The sequence below is a fragment of the Esox lucius genome, chromosome 18 (assembly GCF_011004845.1).
Source record: "Esox lucius isolate fEsoLuc1 chromosome 18, fEsoLuc1.pri, whole genome shotgun sequence".
In the NCBI taxonomy this organism is placed as follows: domain Eukaryota; kingdom Metazoa; phylum Chordata; class Actinopteri; order Esociformes; family Esocidae; genus Esox; species Esox lucius.
In genome coordinates this window covers 14,526,352-14,546,592 of record NC_047586.1, presented here as the reverse complement: position 1 = coordinate 14,546,592, position 20,241 = coordinate 14,526,352, and the positions used below count along the sequence as shown (strand labels likewise).

General features: G+C 40.4%; 1 protein-coding gene across 5 annotated transcripts in view; it reads right to left on the bottom strand.

The window, feature by feature from the left end:
• Window positions 1-18,961, bottom strand: part of daam1b (dishevelled associated activator of morphogenesis 1b) — a 65,698-nt gene extending 46,737 nt beyond the window's left edge. For 2 of the 5 annotated variants that reach the window (XM_034287854.1, XM_020056399.2), the window contains exons 1-2: window positions 18,877-18,957; window positions 3,288-3,762 (exon numbers count right to left, since the gene is read on the bottom strand). The gene's annotated coding sequence lies outside the window, so the exon portion shown is untranslated. Of the gene's footprint in view, window positions 1-3,287; window positions 3,801-18,876 lie in introns of those variants that run through there. The other 3 variants (XR_002198186.2, XM_020056398.2, XM_020056397.2) reach the window with 3 other exon arrangements.
• Between the last annotated feature and the right edge of the window lie 1,280 nt (window positions 18,962-20,241).

The window sequence follows — 20,241 nt, the reverse complement described above, 5'->3', positions numbered from 1 at the left end:
TTAGCATCATCAGGCTTTAGCCACATTTCACATAAACCAATAACATCTAGTTTATGATCAGAGATTAATTCAATTACTGCAACTGCCTTTGGAGCAAGGGATCTAACATTTAGGAGTCCCATTTTGAGATGAGAGGTGATAGTCATTTTAATGTTTTATGTTTATTATTTGTATGGTTTTCTTTTCAGCAAAGGACTTTTGCCATTTAACTAATTCATTAGGATGAACTTACTGCTAAATGTAAATGGTACTCTTTAAAAATGTACAAAATAAACCATGGTAATTCCTGTATGTACAGTGGGGCTCGAAAGTTTGGGCACCCCAAGTACATTTTTTATTAATGTGCATAAAGAAGCCAAGAAAAGTAGGAAAAATCTCCAAAAGGCATCAAATGACAGATTAGACATTCTTATAATATGTTCAAAAAAAAGTTTGATTTTATTTCCATCATTTACACTTTCAAAATAACAGAAAACTGGTGTCTGCAAAAGTTTGGGCACCCTGCAGAGTTAATACCTTGTACATACAATATATTTAAAATATACATATTTATACAATGTTTTTGCCTTTTGTTGTCAGCAAAAGTAAATGTTAAATGTATATCCAATTAGATTTAGATCTCTGGTTTCTGTGGCAGTATGTTTGGAGACATTGTCTTGCTTTCTATGTTGAAATGTCATCCAAAGAATTTGGATACATTTGCTTGTACTTTCAGTGTCTTTCAGTACACTTGAGAATTCATCCTGCTGCTGTTGTCAGCAGTCACATCATCAATGATGACAAGATAGCCAGTTCAAGTAGCAGCCATACATGCCCAAGCCATAACAACCCTTATTCCATGTTTGACAGATAATGTGGTGGTATGTTGCAGTCTTTTTGTCTTGCTCCATACTTTACTTTTGCTATTACTCTGGTAAATCTTAATATATTTGTCTCATCTGTCCACAACACCCTTTTTCAATTCTCTGCATCCTGTTTTTGAGCCTAACTATCGGTTTGAATGTTGCAGTGTAACCTCTGTTACATCCTAAAATGCCGAAATACACTCTCCAGCGTTCTACCTCGATTGAGTTCACAGGCGCCACAAGGAGTCACTAGAGCACGACAAGATATTGGATTGACCAGTCCAGATGGTGCCCTTCATGGGACCCCTGGACAAATCCAGGATTTCAGCACTGCAACACAGTTAACAGCAAAGCAGTGATTTTACCAAGGCTCCAGGACTCAGGATAGCCCTGTTTATGGCATTTCTTAAAACCTTTATGGTTCTCATGTTAACAGGCACCAAAGGCAGACTAGAAATGAACAGGAATCTTTTGTCTGCCCAAAACCAGAAGAAACTGATAAAGGAAATAATAGCCCCACCGTTTTCATTTTCAGTCATTTCATATTGCTCATATTCTCCATGAAGAAGTTGGGCCAGCTCACCTGTTTGCCAGCATTTTCACTTTTATGGAAGATTAACAGAGCTATGTTTATTCGCAGGAAAATGCTAGTGATGATTTTATGACAGTGACCAATGACGCGTTTTGTTGTGCTGCTCTGCACAAAGCCTTTTTAGTGTGGAGGAGAGGTATTGGTGGCCTGATAAATAGCACTATTGTTTAATATTGTATGTATAGTATTGTATATATAATAAATGTATATTTTTTTTTTTACATATTTTAAAAAAAATAAAAGATATAACTCAGACACACTGTCCATTCAAAATCCCTTGACCTATCAGTTAAAAATACTTGCCTTATTTTGTGGCTGTATAATAACTTCCATTTACATGTTTTGATGACATTTTAAATACTCATAAATGGATAGATGGACGGACTGATGAGTTCTAGGAACTGTCGTAATAGCCAGCTATGAGATCTCGCTCTGACACAGACAGAAACACCAAACACACACACAAACACACTCTGCCTAACGTTACAGGCTAGTGAAGGGGGGAGGACAGGGATGGAAGCCAGATGTAGGGCTGTACACAGAGGGACTGGGTTACACAGGAGACTACAACACCATTCTCAACCATCACTTTTAATCCCTTTCAATGTCTCACCACATTGACTCTACATAGGCATTTGGAAATAACACAGAAATAACATTCAACTCTTTAGCTAACTAATGCGCCATCATACCAGACCCTTCATTGCCTAACAATACAAATGTATTCTGTAAGAATGGTGTCAACAAACATGGGAGTGATTGATCAGTACACCCTGTTGACTTCACATCTTCTCTGCCCAGATATTGTAGCTGTATCTGGTGAGTGGGTGTAACTTATCAATGTTATTTATGAAACACCGAAGTCACAACCCATTTATGTTTTTAAGTCAACTGACCTTTAAGTTGAACTCAGGTCTGTCATAGTTTATAACCTTGGAACCCACGGTTATGGATGAAGACTGTCAAGAAAATGAATGAATGCCATAACTATTTAAAGACTACATCGGTCTTCGGTTGACTAACCGACATCCATCTCCATGAAGCAGACGCAAATGCAGTCAGGTTTGGAGGAGAGGAGTAAATGGGTCTAGCTTTTTACCCATCTAAAATAAATATCCTGGATATGCACAATTCAATGACCGCCACAGCCGTAGATGAAGTGTTTGTACACCGTATATTCTGCATCTACTGCTGTAATATTAAACAGCTCATGTGAGAGAGAGAAGAGCGGAATCCGAAGAGCGGAATGCCTGGGAGAGGGAGCTTAGAGTCTTCTCTTCTCAAGGTGACTTTCATTACATTGACCTCCTTATCTGAAGTGCCCCACCCCCCACTGATAAACATGTATGCCAGCTCATCTCCGCACCACACACACACACACACACACACCTCTGCTCGATGACTGCATATACGCGCTGACAGAGAAAACTGTTGATGGTGAGAGGTTTGGGGTGCTTTTTCCGTACCGCCACCTCACCACACCTCCAGACGAAGCTTGTCATTACGGGGCATTCCCCTCACGCAGACGACAGATCTCTACGAACTGCCCACGGCACAAACGCACCCCCTTCCCCCACCCTCCAGTAACTAAGGCAACCCTTTCTTCAGACGGCCACCTCCCAGTTATCCACGCCCTCACACCTTCCTGCAAATGGGATACAGTGTCACACTGAGCTCCGACTGAAGGGTTAACAGCCCGTCCGTGTCTTGCCCCTCTCCCACAGAGGTAACAATGCGAGCATCACACATTCCTATCTGCAGAGATAGCGGACGGGCTCACAGACAGGTCCACGCTCAACCCACAGCTCCCGTCTCATCGTGTGGGGGGGGAAATAAAAATGCATTCTTACCCCCTGTTGAAGTGAGCTGGAGTTGCTGTGCTCACGCAGTGGCATCCCCTTTAAGAGTCCACGTTGCTGCAGTATCCAGTTTTGCACACGCACATCAGTAGCCTACATAACTGCTTCCATCACAGATAACCAGTCAGACCGTCACTGGGAACTTTCAGTATCCAGGGTACACGCCGATTGGACCTCAGTACATGATTAAAAAGCCTCATGTGAGAAAACTCCCCACGGGCTGTCCATAATGCCAGGGAGAAAGAATATATGCTAGCTCTGGTTGGACCGGCTCCCAGAGGCCAGTTTTCAGGGAGGTAAACAGCACACAGCACCAGCAGACGTTCCTGATCTTCCCCCAGCCGGCCGGCGAATGCAGCCTCTCCCTGCTACTCCGGAGAATCTGCTAAAACAAATGGTTTATCCCTCCCTTGCTCCGTCACGATCTCTCCCTCTTTCTCTCTGTTCCACCAGCATGCCGTGGGGGCTGAGGAGAAAGGCACAGATGTTACTGGCTCCAGACCACACCCCTTTTTAACAGCCAGAACCCTCAAGCACTATAGCCCGTTCTCCACCTCAGGTTTGCTCTAGTGTTTAAGGTTTGCCTGGAAAAGAGTTGCCTAGGTGTGAGTGTTTGTGTTTGTGTGCGAGTGCGAGTGCAGATGTGTCAACACAATTAGAAAAGAGAGAAAGAGAGAGAATGGGAAAGGAAAACAATAGATAATATGCTTGCTAAATAGAGTGGATGCATGTTTACCTATGGGTTAATGTGTGTGAATATGTACACGCACACGCGCACACACGCTTTGGCATGTCAAGATTCTTGTCCAAAGATTTCGTAGAAAACCAAAGAAAAGAGTAACAACATTAAGCATACAATATAAACTAGAGTGACTTGTATGAGCAATTGTCTTGCTCAAGGACAGATCAACATTTTCTTCGCCTTGCTATCTCAGGGATTCAATCTAGCAACCACTTGGTTAGTGGTCATATGCTCCAACTGCTATACAATTATAGACTTAATTTAGATTTGGTGTAACAAAAATGAGTCTACACAAAATAATCCATTATAACAAAGCGAAAACACGTTTCTGGACATTTGTGCCAATTCCTGAAAATAAAAATAAAAACATACAGATACTTAGTCATGATCTACTACTTTAAGAAATACTGAATAATGGATCTGAATACTTATGTACATGAGATATTTCAGTTGCTTATGCCATTAATGTCAACTTATTTTCTGCAGGTTATCAATAACCAGTTAACATCATAACCCCAGGGTTTGGTCATGAAGCAAAACAAGCTTTCCCCAAAAATGTCCCACATAATCAATGTCCCACATGTACATATTAATATAACACAAGAATGATAGGTAGATGTATTAAGACTTACATCAGCATTAAGGCTAGGAATTGCATGTATTGCAATTGAATGTTCCAAACATTCCTCACAGGAGGTGACAGATCCCAGGATACCCCCAAAAACTCTGCTTGGCAAAACAAACACATTGAAAAACAAAAAAGATGCTGGACAACGGCATTTGTTTCTACCAGGGCTTTATATTCCCTCAACCACAAAACAAAGGTTGTTTTGACATCAGATAGGTCATACAAATACTACATTAATACTCATCCAATATAAGGTCAAGGGTGAGTATAATTAGAAATAAATAAACTTCAGGTAAAACCAAAAAGAGCTATTTCTCAACATTTTGAATGATTTGTTATGGTGCCACCATCTGGACGATCAGTGTAATTTGGTAAATGCTGGATCTCCATGGCAAGGCGTCACGACCTACATTTTGTCAATATCGAGCCAGAGAGATAGTTCGCATGGATATGGATCATGTTTTGTTATATAGTAAACAGTAATAGCAGACATTGTTTATTGATTGGTCATTCGGTGCCGGTGGTGTAGCTTTTTAAGTGTTGTATGTCAAATTCTAAATGATGGCCAATCATGGGAGAGTGTGGATGCCTGAGGCAATAATTTACCTTGTGAGGGGCGGGATCCATAAACCAAGAGGCAAGGCTCCGCTTGCTTGAAGATCACAAACAGCTACAGTATTTAAACAACTATTCAAGTTCTTACAGAGCTTCTCCCACTTTGACATGAAAACATTGGAACAGCCTTGTAATAAAATGACCACAATACCCAGAGTACGTCTACTTCTTTATTGTACCACAGTACATTGTTTGACTATTATTGCTTGTTAGGCATGGAAAATATTTCAGACGTATATATTCAGTTATGGGAGGTCACTCAGGCTCAATAACATGTAAGAACAAGAGTGTGTTGTCTAGAAGGTATTCTGCTTGTGTGCGGTGAGGTTACGTTCTGAAAACAGACACACATAATCTCTGGTCCCCTCAATTCGTTCCCTGATACTGCAGAAAACTACCATTATGTTTGGTTTCTGAGGAAACTTTGTCCCGATGCGTTACTATTGCTCCAACCCCTCTGTACAGATAGTCAGAGTTGAAGGAAAGGCTACCAAACCTAACAGTTGGATGATTATAACCATAATGGCTCTCCATGAGGTCTAAAAAAGGGACCTCAGACAACCACAATCTCAGCACCATCCTTTATGTACAATGAAAGTATATGACCAGGAGACAAAGAATTTAACTGGAGTATTCATAGTTATGAAACACACCCACACCACATACACCAAGCCCCTCCCCACCCCTTTGGTCACAGTTTAACTGGAGACAGCTGATCACACACACACCACACACACCACACACACACCACACACACCTCTTTGTTTGCGCTGGGTGTTAGAGGTGCACGCCACGCTTTGCAAGCTGTTCATTTGTGCATTGTCTGGTCATTATCATGGTAATCTAGCCCTCGGCTCCACTTCTGGTTCCTCATGCTTCCTTGGCAAAGCAACTGTCAATTGGGGACAAAGCAGTGACACTAAAAGCAGGCATTCAACACAGACTGCAGTGTTCAATGTTTTAATATACTCTACATTTTTCTATAACCCCTACATTGTTGAGAGATCAACAAGGTTACAGGGGGCAGAACAATTGGTCATTGTTTTGTTTATCAGTGCCTCTACTGGAGTGGGAAAGTTTTCACCTCTGCTACTCAGTCATCAATAGGCGAAGTATTTTTGCTACATTCCATTTTCCAAAAGGGGTTCATGAATAATCTGTCCCCTAGATTATTTGGTAGTATAAACAAGAATGAAGATCAAGCATCTTGATCATTGACCTGTGACCAGACCTCGGAACGGAACTGCCAAAATTCTGTGCACAAATGTAAACTGATCCACGCACACAACTTGATCCATAACAGCACACTCAACAATTCTAACATGGTGCTGACTGACAAACATGGTTGCATTTATACAAATTCTATTTTAGAAATATGAGTCAGGTAGTGTTTGCTTCTGGATAGTGACTTACATTTCAGATTTTTTTTTACGTTTCCAACTACACTTTTGAGTTGAATGCTGTGTATTTACAGATCATGGTTTACATATGTGGATTGTACGCTGAGTATTTATGACTCATGGCTAATCTGTGAGTTGTATGCTGTTAATACAAATATTATGGCAGTATTCTATCTCCATAAGAATGTTTTTACACTGAGTTTTATTTAGAGGAAAAATACTTCCTAGATTTGCATCAGACATAAATATTCTTAGTGTAAACAGTGAAAATGTCACCTTCCAAGGAAACGTGGGACATTTTCCCAATAGATACTCTGTGCAGTTACTGTCTCCATCGACATGATGATGTCTCAATCAATGTGTATTGGAGTGGAATGTAGAAAGTCTGGTTCAGCACTTTTAGCCTGACTCAAAGCTAGTGGCTAGGGAATAGAAAATGAAATGTCCTTGAGTGGCCCAGACAGAGCCCCAACCTAAATCCTTTCAATAATTTATCACCAGCAGCACCTTAACACCAAAGTTCTGAATAAATGCACTTAGTGAATAAAGGCGATTCTTCCCTTCTCCAGACCATCTCTGGAGACCTTCTCCCAGTCCTTACCTATCAACCCATCCCTGATCAGTGGTTGCATCCCATCTGATTTCAAGATGGCCAGAGTCACTCCCATCATCAAGAAACCAATAATTGACCCCTAATAGTGCAAACAAAAAAGCCCTTATATTAACTCCATGTGAGCCTTCAAAAGTAACTCAAAATAAATGTTACACATTTGATAAAATACAATGTACATCTCATTATGTATGGCCTGGGCCAGATGATTATGAGGTGGGCTATATAGACCGTTTACACACAGTTTGAACACAGAAACTGTAGTGTTTCCATAACTGAGAGAAAGGACCGGTATGCATTTAACTACGTAGAATGCCCTTAAAAGTACAGTCTTTGAAGTATTTTGTATTAATTGTTAAATTGCTGAACTATTCCCTTGGGTCAGGCTTACACAGCACATTGTAGGCCTAATATTAACAAGGGGACAAAATCAATAAGACAAAACTATTTTCCAAAACATCCCAAAATTTGAATGCGTTTCTGCAGGTCCTTGTAGCTTCTTCATCGAAGGGAAACCAGAGAGGTTGGCACAGTTACACTAGAACTAGGACAGCCTGTGCCTTGGACTCAAGGGCATATTTTTATGAATTTCAGAATGGCCCCTAAAAAGACAACATAGGTCTCCTACATGTAGTTCTGTATTGCCAGTATATGTACAGTATTGTATGTATGAAGCAGCAAGCAAACAAGGACTCTTCTCTTGTGAATATTCAAACAAACACATTTGGAGGTTCTCATCCTTATGACATCCCTTGTTTAAAAAAGAGAAATATTACTTTTCAGTATCTTCCCTTTGTTTAAAAAAGAACTTGGATTAAAGGAGGAAAGGAATTGCAAGAGACATAATGACAAAGTTCTTGAGAAACCAAAACTACAGTAACTTGTCATTCTGCCCTTTCACTTTAACTTCTGTGCTGGCAAGTTCATTGACAGCTAGCAAGCCACATGCAAGCATAAACATCAGCATACTGCAAACATGATAAGATCAAGGGGTGGAGAGACGTGCTCCTATACAGTCACGAGAGAAAACCCATGCTGCTTATCTCCTCTTTCACAGTTAACAAGAACATTATCCTAATCCTCTTAACTGCATGTCATTCGGTGCTCCCTGTAAGAGCTGTACACTGGTCGCTGATGAGCCAGTTATGTGACACAGTTCAGATGGCGTAGGGACGTTGTTCCATGTTTTATTTTTCTGGTCCTTCCTAGATTTAACCAAAAACACTGTTGCTGAAGGTTCGAAGGACAAGTCAAACTTTCCACAGATCAGAAATACTGGGTTAGAGCCAAACCCTATAAAAATATTTCTACTAGCCCTGGTAATACATGTATTGATAATTATTAAGAAAAACATGACAACATTCAGGACTGGAAACAAGATGATTATAATGACTATCAAGCCACATTCATGGTGAGATGTCAAATCTCTGAACAAGGATTGTTAATATTTGTAATTGTTTTGCTTTCATCCCTTTCTTTCTTAAAATGTTACTCTGCACTCCTGGTTCCCTGTGTCTAATAAGATAATGCTTTGTCACAGTTACCAAAAGAGGCGGACAAAAACAGGTGTGGAGGCAAAGGGGGGAAAAACCTGTTGAGAGATGAGGGGATGGTCAAACCATGGCGAAATCTGTTGATGACAGAATCTGAGAGGCACCTATGTGACAGATCTGTCAACATGTCATTGGTTCCAGGAGGGGAACCACGTCCTATGCATTGAGACTTGGCATTAAAATGTTTACTCTTCTCTTCATTCCGTGCTATCATCTTCTCCTTTTTTCCCCCCAGTCCTTTAATCACAGAGTAACAATAAGTATAGGGCTGGCACAATTACTATGTAACCAACAGTTATGGATGAAAATGGTCATGAAAATAAAATAACTGCCATAACATCTTCAGAAGAAAAACATTTGCAGAACCGAAAGCAATTGGTGAAGTAGAAACTCAGCAAAGAAAGAATAATATAATGTATGCTGCTGCTCTTTAAGTGGCGCTTGTGCTTGATGTTTGTGTCCGACCATCATTCAATCAGCACCACAGCCAGAGTGGCCCAGTGTGCCAAAGCAAGTACTGAGGCACATCGGTCTAATCAATGGAAGGTGGATTGTAAAATAAATGTTTAACTTGATAATGCCACAACAATCAAGAGAAAACCAGTCCGGGAGCTGCTGGTGTGTTTATGTGAGCAGTTTCATCAATTGGGTTGTTGCACACGTTTTTATTTGCATTGGCTTTTACATGCAAGCCCTGCTTGGTCTCACAAAAGGTAAAGAAAAAGAATGACCCCTCAGCCCAAAGTAATCATACCTTGCATTTGATTATTTAGATTCAGAATACTTTATTAGTACCAAAGGAAATTGTTTAGTTTAGTTGCAATCACACTGAATGTAGTGTTTACAGAAGGTAGTGTTCAATGTGACAAGAAATACATTTTCATATATTTGCTGAATGGGTGTATGGTATGCAGATAGGTTCTCCTCATTCACCAGAGAATGTAACTGTACTAGCAAATACCAGAGGATTTCTATCGTATAGTGGTTATTTACACTCACCTAAAGGATTATTAGGAACACCATACTAATACTGTGTTTGACCCCCTTTCGCCTTCAGAACTGCCTTAATTCTAAATGGCATTGATTCAACAAGGTGCTGAAAGCATTCTTTCGAAATGTTGGCCCATATTGATAGGATAGCATCTTGCAGTTGATGGAGATTTGTGGGATGCACATCCAGGGCACGAAGCTCCCATTCCACCACATCCCAAAGATGCTCTATTGGGCTGAGATCTGGTGACTGTGGGGGCCATTTCAGTACAGTGAACTCATTGTCATGTTCAAGAAACCAATTTGAAATGATTCGAGCTTTGTGACATGGTGCATTATCCTGCTGGAAGTAGCCATCAGAGGATGGGTACATGGTGGTCATAAAGGGATGGACATGGTCAGAAACAATGCTCAGGTAGGCCGTGGCTTTTAAACAATGTCCAATTGGCACTAAGGGGCCTAAAGTGTGCCAAGAAAACATCCCCCACACCATTACACCACCACCACCAGCCTGCACAGTGGTAACAAGGCATGATGGATCCATGTTCTCAATCTGTTTATGCCAAATTCTGACTCTACCATCTGAATGTCTCAACAGAAATCGAGACTCATCAGACCAGGCAACATTCTTCCAGTCTTCAACTGTCCAATTTTGGTGAGCTCGTGCAAATTGTAGCCTCTTTTTCCTATTTGTGGAGATGAGTGGTACCCGGTGGGGTCTTCTGCTGTTGTAGCCCATCCGCCTCAAGGTTGTGCGTGTTGTGGCTTCACAAATGCTTTGCTGCATACCTCGGTTGTAACGAGTTGTTATTTCAGTCAAAGTTGCTCTTCTATCAACTTGAATCAGTTGGCCCATTCTCCTCTGACCTCTAGCATCAACAAGGCATTGTCGCCCACAGGACTGCCGCATACTGGATGTTTTTCCCTTTTCACACCATTCTTTGTAAACCCTAGAAATGGTTGTGCGTGAAAATCCCTGTAACTGAGCATTGTGAAATACTCAGACCGGCCCATCTGGCACCAACAACCATGCCACGCTCAAAATTGCTTAAATCACCTTTCTTTCCCATTCTGACATTCAGTTTGGAGTTCAGGAGATTGTCTTGACCAGGACCACAACCCTAAATGTATTGAAGCAACTGCCATGTGATTGGTTGATTAGATAATTGCATTAATGAGAAATTGAACAGGTGTTCCTAATAATCCTTTAGGTGAGTGTATATTTATTTACTAAGCTAGCCAGTAAGCTAACATTAGCTTAGCTTGCTTTAGCTGATTTCTTTCCTTTAGAGAGAGGGAAAAGCACATGTCAAATCCACATCTACACATTTTAAGAATGATGGCAAAAATATAAACATAATAAGTTATAAATTAAGTCCATAACACAACAAAATGTGGAGAATGTGAAGGGGTCTTTCCAAAATGACATGTTGAATATGTTTTTTTCCTGTTATTCATGCAGTAGCTTTAGACCAGTTTGGGCAACTAGCAACAATGTGAGAAACTGGAACATATATTTGCCATCTCGTACCTCTCTAGAATGCTCACGTCACACATGACTTGCTAGAAAACTGCACAAAATTAATATTCAGCTATGGCTTCCAGCCCAAACAACCAGCTTCTATATTAATTCAATGTTATACTTACGGATTAGATATTTTCTAAATGGTGAGAAGTATGGCATGTGTTCACTGCCAATAGTGCTGAATACCGCAGCCTATTAAAAAATAACTAAAATGGAATTCTGGAAACCACTCATAACTAGTTCTCATGCCATGCCCATATACCAATGTCATACAGTATTAATATAGATGTGGTACCAATTGACATACATTACTGTGGCAAGGCCATTGACTAACTTGACAGCCATGCAACACCAATAATTCCAATCTGTCTCAATTACCTTGAGGCACAATAACCATGACAAGCAAAGGGTTGAAAAAATAAATCACAGGAGGTTAGATAAATTCACCAGATTTCCTTACATTTCTTTGGGTTCCAGAAATCAGAAGGGGAATATGGGAATTCTAAAATCAGAACAAGCACCCAGATGGACCAATTAACAATTTTGTGAGAACTGATATAGCCCTAATACCATTTCACTATATTCTCCAAATACTGTTTACGAATGATCCGTAATGCTTTTCCCCCCCACTGTGTTTACATCACTAACGTTTAATCATGTTTTAGGGTCAGGTGTGGTCAACTCGAAGCCTGATCGTTCAATCCCCAGCAGACAGGGCGAGGGGTGTGGTGGGAGCCCTATGGTGACAGACAGGGCCTCAGTGGATAGATGACGTTAAATGAAGCCATTGTCTGGCCCAAGTGAAGCACACTGGACATATAATAGGACATTCAAATGGCCACACAGGCCTATTATTTTCATCGCCAACAGGGATCTGTCTCATAGGGTATGGTGGGCCTGCACAATGTTGGGTCTTTACTGCACTTTAGAATTGTTCCACTATCTATCTGGCTTCTCAAATCTAGAGAGGGAACCACTGTAGGTGCCACAAAACACTAAAATTCTAAATGTATATATAAAGTGCACATATTTCAGTCATGGCTAATTTACTTGGGTTAATTGTTTCGCCATATTTACCTACAATTAGCCAAGGCTTTTCTTGAGTGTCTAATTGATGTTAGACAGGAAACTACTCTAGTAAAATCCAGGCTATAACAGCTGCATCAACAGATAGACTGTCTAGATTGGGCTGCCTGTGTCAACGCAGCCATTATCTCAATCCCTGCTCCTCCACACAGTTCACTGGCTTTCAGTAGGAAAGCTTGCATTCACTATAAAAACCATGGCGACTGGCCATGGTGACCACGGTGACCTACGGAACAGCAAAGGGAAAAGCCCCTCCCTACCTTCATGCAATACTGGATGCCTTACATTCTTACCCAAGCTCTTGATTCTGCCGCCTCTGGTTTAACCCCTACAGGAGAGCACCTTTCGTTCAGCCCACTGAAAGGTCTTCACTGTCCTGGTTTCCTAATGGTAGACCCAGCTAAGACAGGACAGCGGAGTCGCTGTCCATTATCTGAAACCCTACTTTTTTTTACTTACTTACGTACTTTTAAGACTACTTATAAAAAAACATTTTTGAGATGACTATTTTGTTTTATACAAACTTAATCAGTGCATAAGAGGTGGCCTGTGTTGCTGGCACATAAGCAGATCAAATACACAGTAGGAATTCCCTTTAATCGGTTTACATCATTTCAAAAAGTTCTCCTTTAATGTTTCAGTGTATACAATCTGATGGGTGTACAAATAGGTACCAACGCATTAATTAATTTAAAGTTCACATCATTATGTATCTCAATAGATAGATTTGTAGAAACATCTTTAGCCACTTTGCATATGCCTTCATCCTATTTTAAGCATTTGGCCTCCTGTACAATTAATTAGGAAATAATTAAGTAATCAAATCGGGTCTTGATGATATAAATCTTTACTGTACGTTCTGTAATTCATTGGGAACAAATGGTCAATGGAAACCAAAATCATCAACTGATTGAGGACTGTGTTCAAGCTCAAACCGAAAATCAAAGTAAACATTTGAAATCACAGGCTGTTCTTGTGTGAATTTCATCATGGCAATACATGTGACACAGTAGTGTGTATGGCCCCACGTGCCTGTATGCACTCCCAACAACGTCTGGACATGCTCCTGATGAGACGGCAGATGGTGTCCTCGGGTACCTCCTCCCAAACCTGAATCAGGGGATCAGTGAGCTCCTGGACAGTCTGTGGACCTACTTGGCGGCATCGGATACACCAATGCATAACGTCCTAGAGGTTCTCAATTGGATTCAGGTCTGGGGAACATGAGGGCCAGTCAATGGGATCAATGCCTTTGTCATCCAGGAATTGCTCTGCCCACTCTGGCCACAGGAGGCCGGGCATTGTCCTGCACCAGGAAGAACTCAGGGCCCACTGCATCAGCATAATGGGCCGACGATAGGTCTGAGGATTTCATCCCGGTACCTACCAACAGTTAGGGTTCCGCTGGCTAGCATGTGGATGTCTTTGGCAACCCTCCAAGGATGCCTCCCCAGACCATCTCTGACCCACTGCCAAACAGTCATGCTGGATGATGTTGCACCAATAATCTCCAGACTCTCTCACATCTGTCACATGTACTCAGTGTGAACCTGCTCTCGTCTGTGAAGAGAACGGGGCACCAATGGCAGACCTGTCAATTCTGGTCTTCTCTGATGAATGCCAAATCGAGCTGCACGGTGCTGGGCTTTGAGGTTTACGTGTATATTTGGGTGTGACCAGCCATCCCTCAGTAAAGATATCATGCGCAGGCCCCAACCTGAGCCCCATATGAGCCATGACACCCTGTTCTAATGGACCAACTTGGAAAAAGCCACGTACACGTGTATGTGTCAAGCAATATAGAGGTGTGACAACTGAACGTTACATTGAATCCTTCTTAACTTTCTTGAAGAAACCACTGATCTAGTGGGACTGGATTGGTCTAAACAACTGAACACTGACAGACTGTATTATATTACATTCATGAAAACATGGTAAACATGTGCTTACTTCAAGGAATGATGTTTGAGGAGACTTTGAACAAGGCTTATGTTGTGAACGTGTTATTATGCCTGGCGGTGTGGCAACATCAAGGTGGGAACAATGGATACACTGCAAAACATTTTGCCAATGGAACAAGACAATTTAGCTATATTTGAGGAGATATTTGCTTGAACTAAGTGAAATAATCTGCCAAAGGAACAAGATAAATTACACAATATTCAAGGCATATTTTCTAAAAACAAGTGGTATAATCTAGCTTGTTAAGAAAAATATACCACATTTTAAGTATGGTAGGGTTTTTAACCTGAAAATAAGATAAACATACTTGATAAGAAATTTTTTCCAGTGTAGTGTGAATGTGTGAGAGTACGTTTTTAACGCCTCAACTTTACAGAACGGCTCCAACTGTGTCATGTTGGAGGGATTTCTTGCATACACAGCCCGTTTCAAGTCCCCTCACAGCATTTTGAGAGGATTGAGATCTGGGCTTTTACTTGGCCATTCCATTTCTTTTTTTGAACAATTCTGTTGTAGCTGTTTGTGTGTTTTGATCATTGTCCTGATGCATGTTCCATGTGTGGTTCAAGTGTTCCATTTTGGCCAAAAATAGCAACTGGAATGACTCATCTGTCCAGAGGACATTGTTCCTGCAGTCTTGGTCTTTACCCAGGTGTTGTCTGGCAAATGTCTGTAGTTGGCTTGATATCCTTTTTGAGAGCAGAGGCTTATTCTTTCCTGACCTTCCATGTCATGCACTTCAACACCGATTGTGGCAAGAGATCAGTTCCCTAGTTGTTACTCTGGGGTTCTTAGTGACTTCTTTGAGTCAGTTCTGAATTTGGTGGGATGATCTGTTGTATGTACATTGCCAGTGGTCTGGAATGTTTTCCATTTGCAGAGGATCTGTCGGATTGTGGAATGATGTACTTTGAAATGCTTGGAAATAGCTTTGTAAAGCCCCAGACTCATGGGAATCAATAATATTTTCTTTATTTTATTCTTGGCATTTGTTACGACCAAACCAGAGAAATTTTATAACCTTTATGGATGGCTGGACCCTCCCAAGTTACTTTGTAATGAGAGACAGAGATAGAGAGATATACACACAGGTTTTAGTGCACCTGATTGTAATTGTACACATTTTTTTGTGATTATAAAAGTAGAGATGAATAAACCTTTTTCCACAAAAAGATGTCTATATTTTTATTACCTAAACGATTTCAAAGTTAATTATTGTGATATATGTTGAATTGGGTTAACATTATCAATGAATATGGTCGGAATTTAGCTTAAAATATCCATGTGTCCAAAAAAAACTTTCTAATCGCAGTTCTGGCTTTTTCTCATGACTGTAGTATCTCATTTGTCTTTAAATTGATTGCGGTCTGTGTGGTTCCTAGCCCACCCCCAACGCCTCTACAGGAAATGATTAATTAAGTCTCCCCATCCGGCATAGTCTCTCCTAGCTCCTCATATTTCCAATTGACAAACATGAGCCAGTGGTGTCTAGCCCCATCGTCACTCAGGCATAGCAATGAAATTCAACACCCACTTCATTCCCCATTACCCTCTCCACTCCCGGGTCCTGCTACAAAGACTCACACATCCGCCTCATCTAGAGAGAACTGATAAAATCACCACCCTAAAAGTGCCCTCATGGACCCACACACCCTGTGCTTTTGTTCTATACCAGGGTCAAGTCACCAGAGGATGCTGCCACATAGACCTGCAATCTCAAATACTAAACGTACTAATGCCCATAAGAGGGAGGAATGTTACCATCTTAAAATAAATTATGTTTTGTTAAATCATGAAGTTAGGCCTAATAACCCAATCACTGATGTCAACTTCATGATATTCTGAACTAATAACACTGACAGCATAGAGGAAAACTGGAGCTATTTCCCTTTAACATTCCCTTTTGAGCTTACATGTACTACCTGAAGGGTCCATGTTATGAGCCAAAGACTCAGAGGGCAAATGTTGGTTAGAGATGGGTACTTAAAACCAAATTCCCTCATGTAACCAATAGTATTTATAGAGTACAATTTTATTTAAAAGAATGCATCAGAGATACCTTTTATATAATCCAAAACGGGTACAAATGTCGATTGTCACGTTACCTTCTAGGGACATTTCGACAGTTACTCTTCTGCAGCTACTGCGGTCTAAAGACCAATAGATATGTCTTCCATGTATCATGCCTAATGGCACAGTGAGAGTTTATTTTTGCTAGCGTGAATAAAATAAGTTGTGTTTACGTATTATGTTAATGTTACCTATTAATGTTAAGTAACTAAATACATTGGACGTAGATTCAAGGGTGTTGATGGATCGATTACCATTTTTTATTTTACTATTGTAATTGATTGTCATTAATTACAAAAAGCTCAACGGTAAGTTTTGATTACACTAGGCAAAAAGTAAACCTTCACAAAAAACAGGGACAAGTGATAGATTACAGATGCGCTATTGAGCTCTAGTAAGTAATTAGCAGTCTTCGTAAGATACGTCGTTACATTACTTCAGCATCACGGCTTAGGATTCTACATACACGTTCACCAGAGGGCTATCCCATGAATAAAAATCAGCCCATTAGCTGAAACATGGGACAACATTTTACATTTTAGGTTTATTTAGTGATTTCTGGTTAGTTAGGTGTGTTCCATCGCATAGTATGTGCAAGCATAAGAGAGTTATGCCCAGTATACCCACTATGCCCGTTTGATTGTTGGCTTTGCGTTAGCCTTTCTCTAAATATGAGGACCGAAAAGGTGACAATGAACATCAAAGAAGCCCTCATGAGGCTGAACATTTTGATTTAAGTGAACAAACAGATCCAAACAACACAACGCAGGCCATGTCAGTTTTCCTTGACTGCAAACCGAATAATTCTGTCACCACCCTCTTTCAATGAGACACTGAATATTTGACCTGGTAATGCATTTACACACTTAGAAGTGTGTCTTATCAACATTGAGGAACTGAACTACTAAGCTAAATTGAGCACAGAGATGACAGCATTATACATAGTTGTCTGGTTGGTAGTGGCTGGCTGGCAGACTGCTACTGAGCAGGGATTTGATAATTGTGACTGACAAGAAGTACAGTAATCTCATTAACATGATAATATCTCTGCAATACATTTTATGAATATAGATGATGCTCCTATAAGCACCATGGTGACGATTAACTGTTTTTATTCAGTATTGTTACAGTATTTAACCCAATGACAATTTCAGGGTTAAGGCAGGTGATGGCTAACAAGTGAGACAGGTATCCAGGAAGGAGTTAGAATAAAAGGCATTTCTATGAGAAGACAATAAGGTTAACTGCACTGCGTGAAAATAGCTAAACTGAAAGTGTTTGGCAGGGAAAACAACCAAGCCCCCAAATAAATGCATGTCATAATTTTATAATGCATTTAAAAAGCCGTTAAGCAATATAGCCGAGAAAAATATATATTTAGAAAACGACCCGAAAAAGTACAGAGCACTGCATATGCACTCATCTTTCAGGAGGGCAACTATTCCACACATGAGTAAATGGTCTTTCAATAATTTTCTTAATCTCAGCTTACAAATGGAGATGAGTGGAACAGACGTGTCCACCAAGTGTAACGTATATACACCAGCCTTAGAAAACCTGAAAATACATATATAAACCTAAATGGATATCCAGTGACTCATCTCATTCATGCAGTGACACTAAAAGACTATCCGTTCCGAACAAAACGATGGTCGAAATTAATGTTGGCTACTCATGAGTAAACAATTCAAAAGCTCGCACCTCGGCCAATGTACATAAATATAAGATAAGAAATAACTAGGGAGCAGGTAGACTACATGCAAACCGAGACATCAGAATATTCTTCATGCCCGGACTATGTTTAACAAACGGGTTTAATTTACCATAATATGGTTTTAATAAAGTATGTAGCGATCCCTAACCACCTTTAAAATAACGATCAGTGTGCTTGCCACTTACAGGTTAACTACCTGACTCAAACTCCCGCTACGTCCAGACCTAAGGTTGCTAAACCAGTTGAGTATGGAATCAGGCTAGACTAGGGGAATGTTTGTCATTCAGGAGATGCAAACAGCATTTGCATGTACCATTCAAATTATTGACGTAGTCTACAAACTTTAGTGAACGACACTGAATTTAAGGCTGTCAAGAGATTCGAACTATAAGTCTATGAAAGTACGAGAAAATGCCTAGATCACAGCATTTCAGTGAGCGTATAGAAAGGTAAAACCATAAACAAATTAAAAAACATGAATAAAATACGAATAAAAACAGAATTAAATACGTCCAATACATTCTGTAGTTCTGATCCTTCTTGCCGGCGTCACTGGATCTTTTCTGCAAGACGCACATCACAATATATATATTTTAGCCGGTGCCTATATCGAATGATCTCCACAGACGCATGAGAGTATTAAACACATTCGTTCCAAATAAGTATGCACCATAAGCAGTCTTACCTCGTATTGGTGCGCATTTTTCTGGTGACAACCACTAGATGTTGTTAAATACACGCAACTAGTAGATTCTGCACCAATCACTTTCTAAGTCGTGCGGGTGACATGTGACATCGCTCTCTGCTTTGCCTATATCAAAAGGCCAATGCGCATGCTCATAGAGATCAAAGTTTTCTGGGAACTGTTGTTGGCCCATGCTACCATCTAGGCTTCCCTTGTAGGTATTACAAAAAAATTCCACATTATTTATAATAATAACCCTTGAGCCCTCAATAATTGTATTCCTGTGAAGGGTTTGACCCTTTCACAGGTATATGGGGTGGTAGTGGTTAAGGACATTGAGCCAGTGAACAAAACGTCCCTGAGCAAAAAGGTGAAAACATGTCGTTCTGTTCCTGAGCAAGACAGTTAACTCTAATTGCTCCCAGGTCGCTGCTGTATGTAAGAATTTGATCATAGCATACTTATCTTACCTAAAAATAATATAAATACGTAGGTTTAAATCCTAACTCTAAATGATTAATGATCTTGGAATAAGTTTTATTTGGGTGTGAAAATCTTTTCAGGGCGGTATAGGAAAGCCTTTGTTCTTTTTAATTTGTGTCCAATGAAGACCCACATCAGCAAGTTAGGTAGGTTCCTAATTAGTTAACTTAAAGGAATAGTTCACCTAAATTACAAAAGGCTATGTATATAATCTAAGGCTACTTTTCACTTGGTCACTTTGGTACCACAATAAGGATAATAGGGAAAATAACACAATGCCGGAAAGGTGAAATACTGATGTGAGGGGCCGAGAAAACCTCCCCAAAAAAGAGAGGCGATGGGATTGACAGAGGCTGCCAGGCCATTCGTCCCCCAAGCCGAAAGCACCAAAAACACCAGGCCATGGGCAGTTACATAAAGGTGGCGAAACTGCTCAAAGGTGTGTTTTAAGAACCACACAGCCACCACGCACATAAACCCCTGGAGGCGGGACCAGACACTACAGAGGACAAAATTGAATTGCTGGGTCCCAGGAGGATAGAAGAAGCACCAGTGGCGTAAATTGTTGCAAAAACATTAAGCAGGTGGCTTATGTCCAAGAGACAAGCCTGCTATTTTTTCAGATTCAAAAGTAAAATTAGAGGACATGTGAAGTACAAACAAGGTTATAAAGGAAGTGCAGAGTGAACATAAATGATAAAACTAACCCAGTAGTGGAGGACTATAGTATTATTTGAATGTTGCTGGTTCGATTTAGTTTACCGCCATTGGTTAATGTGGGCTATACCATATAATCTTTATGATGTGTTCTTTTGTCAGCTAATAAATTAACTGTCAGCTTTTAAAAATACTATTAATTACAGTATAATGGCGGCCTGCAGA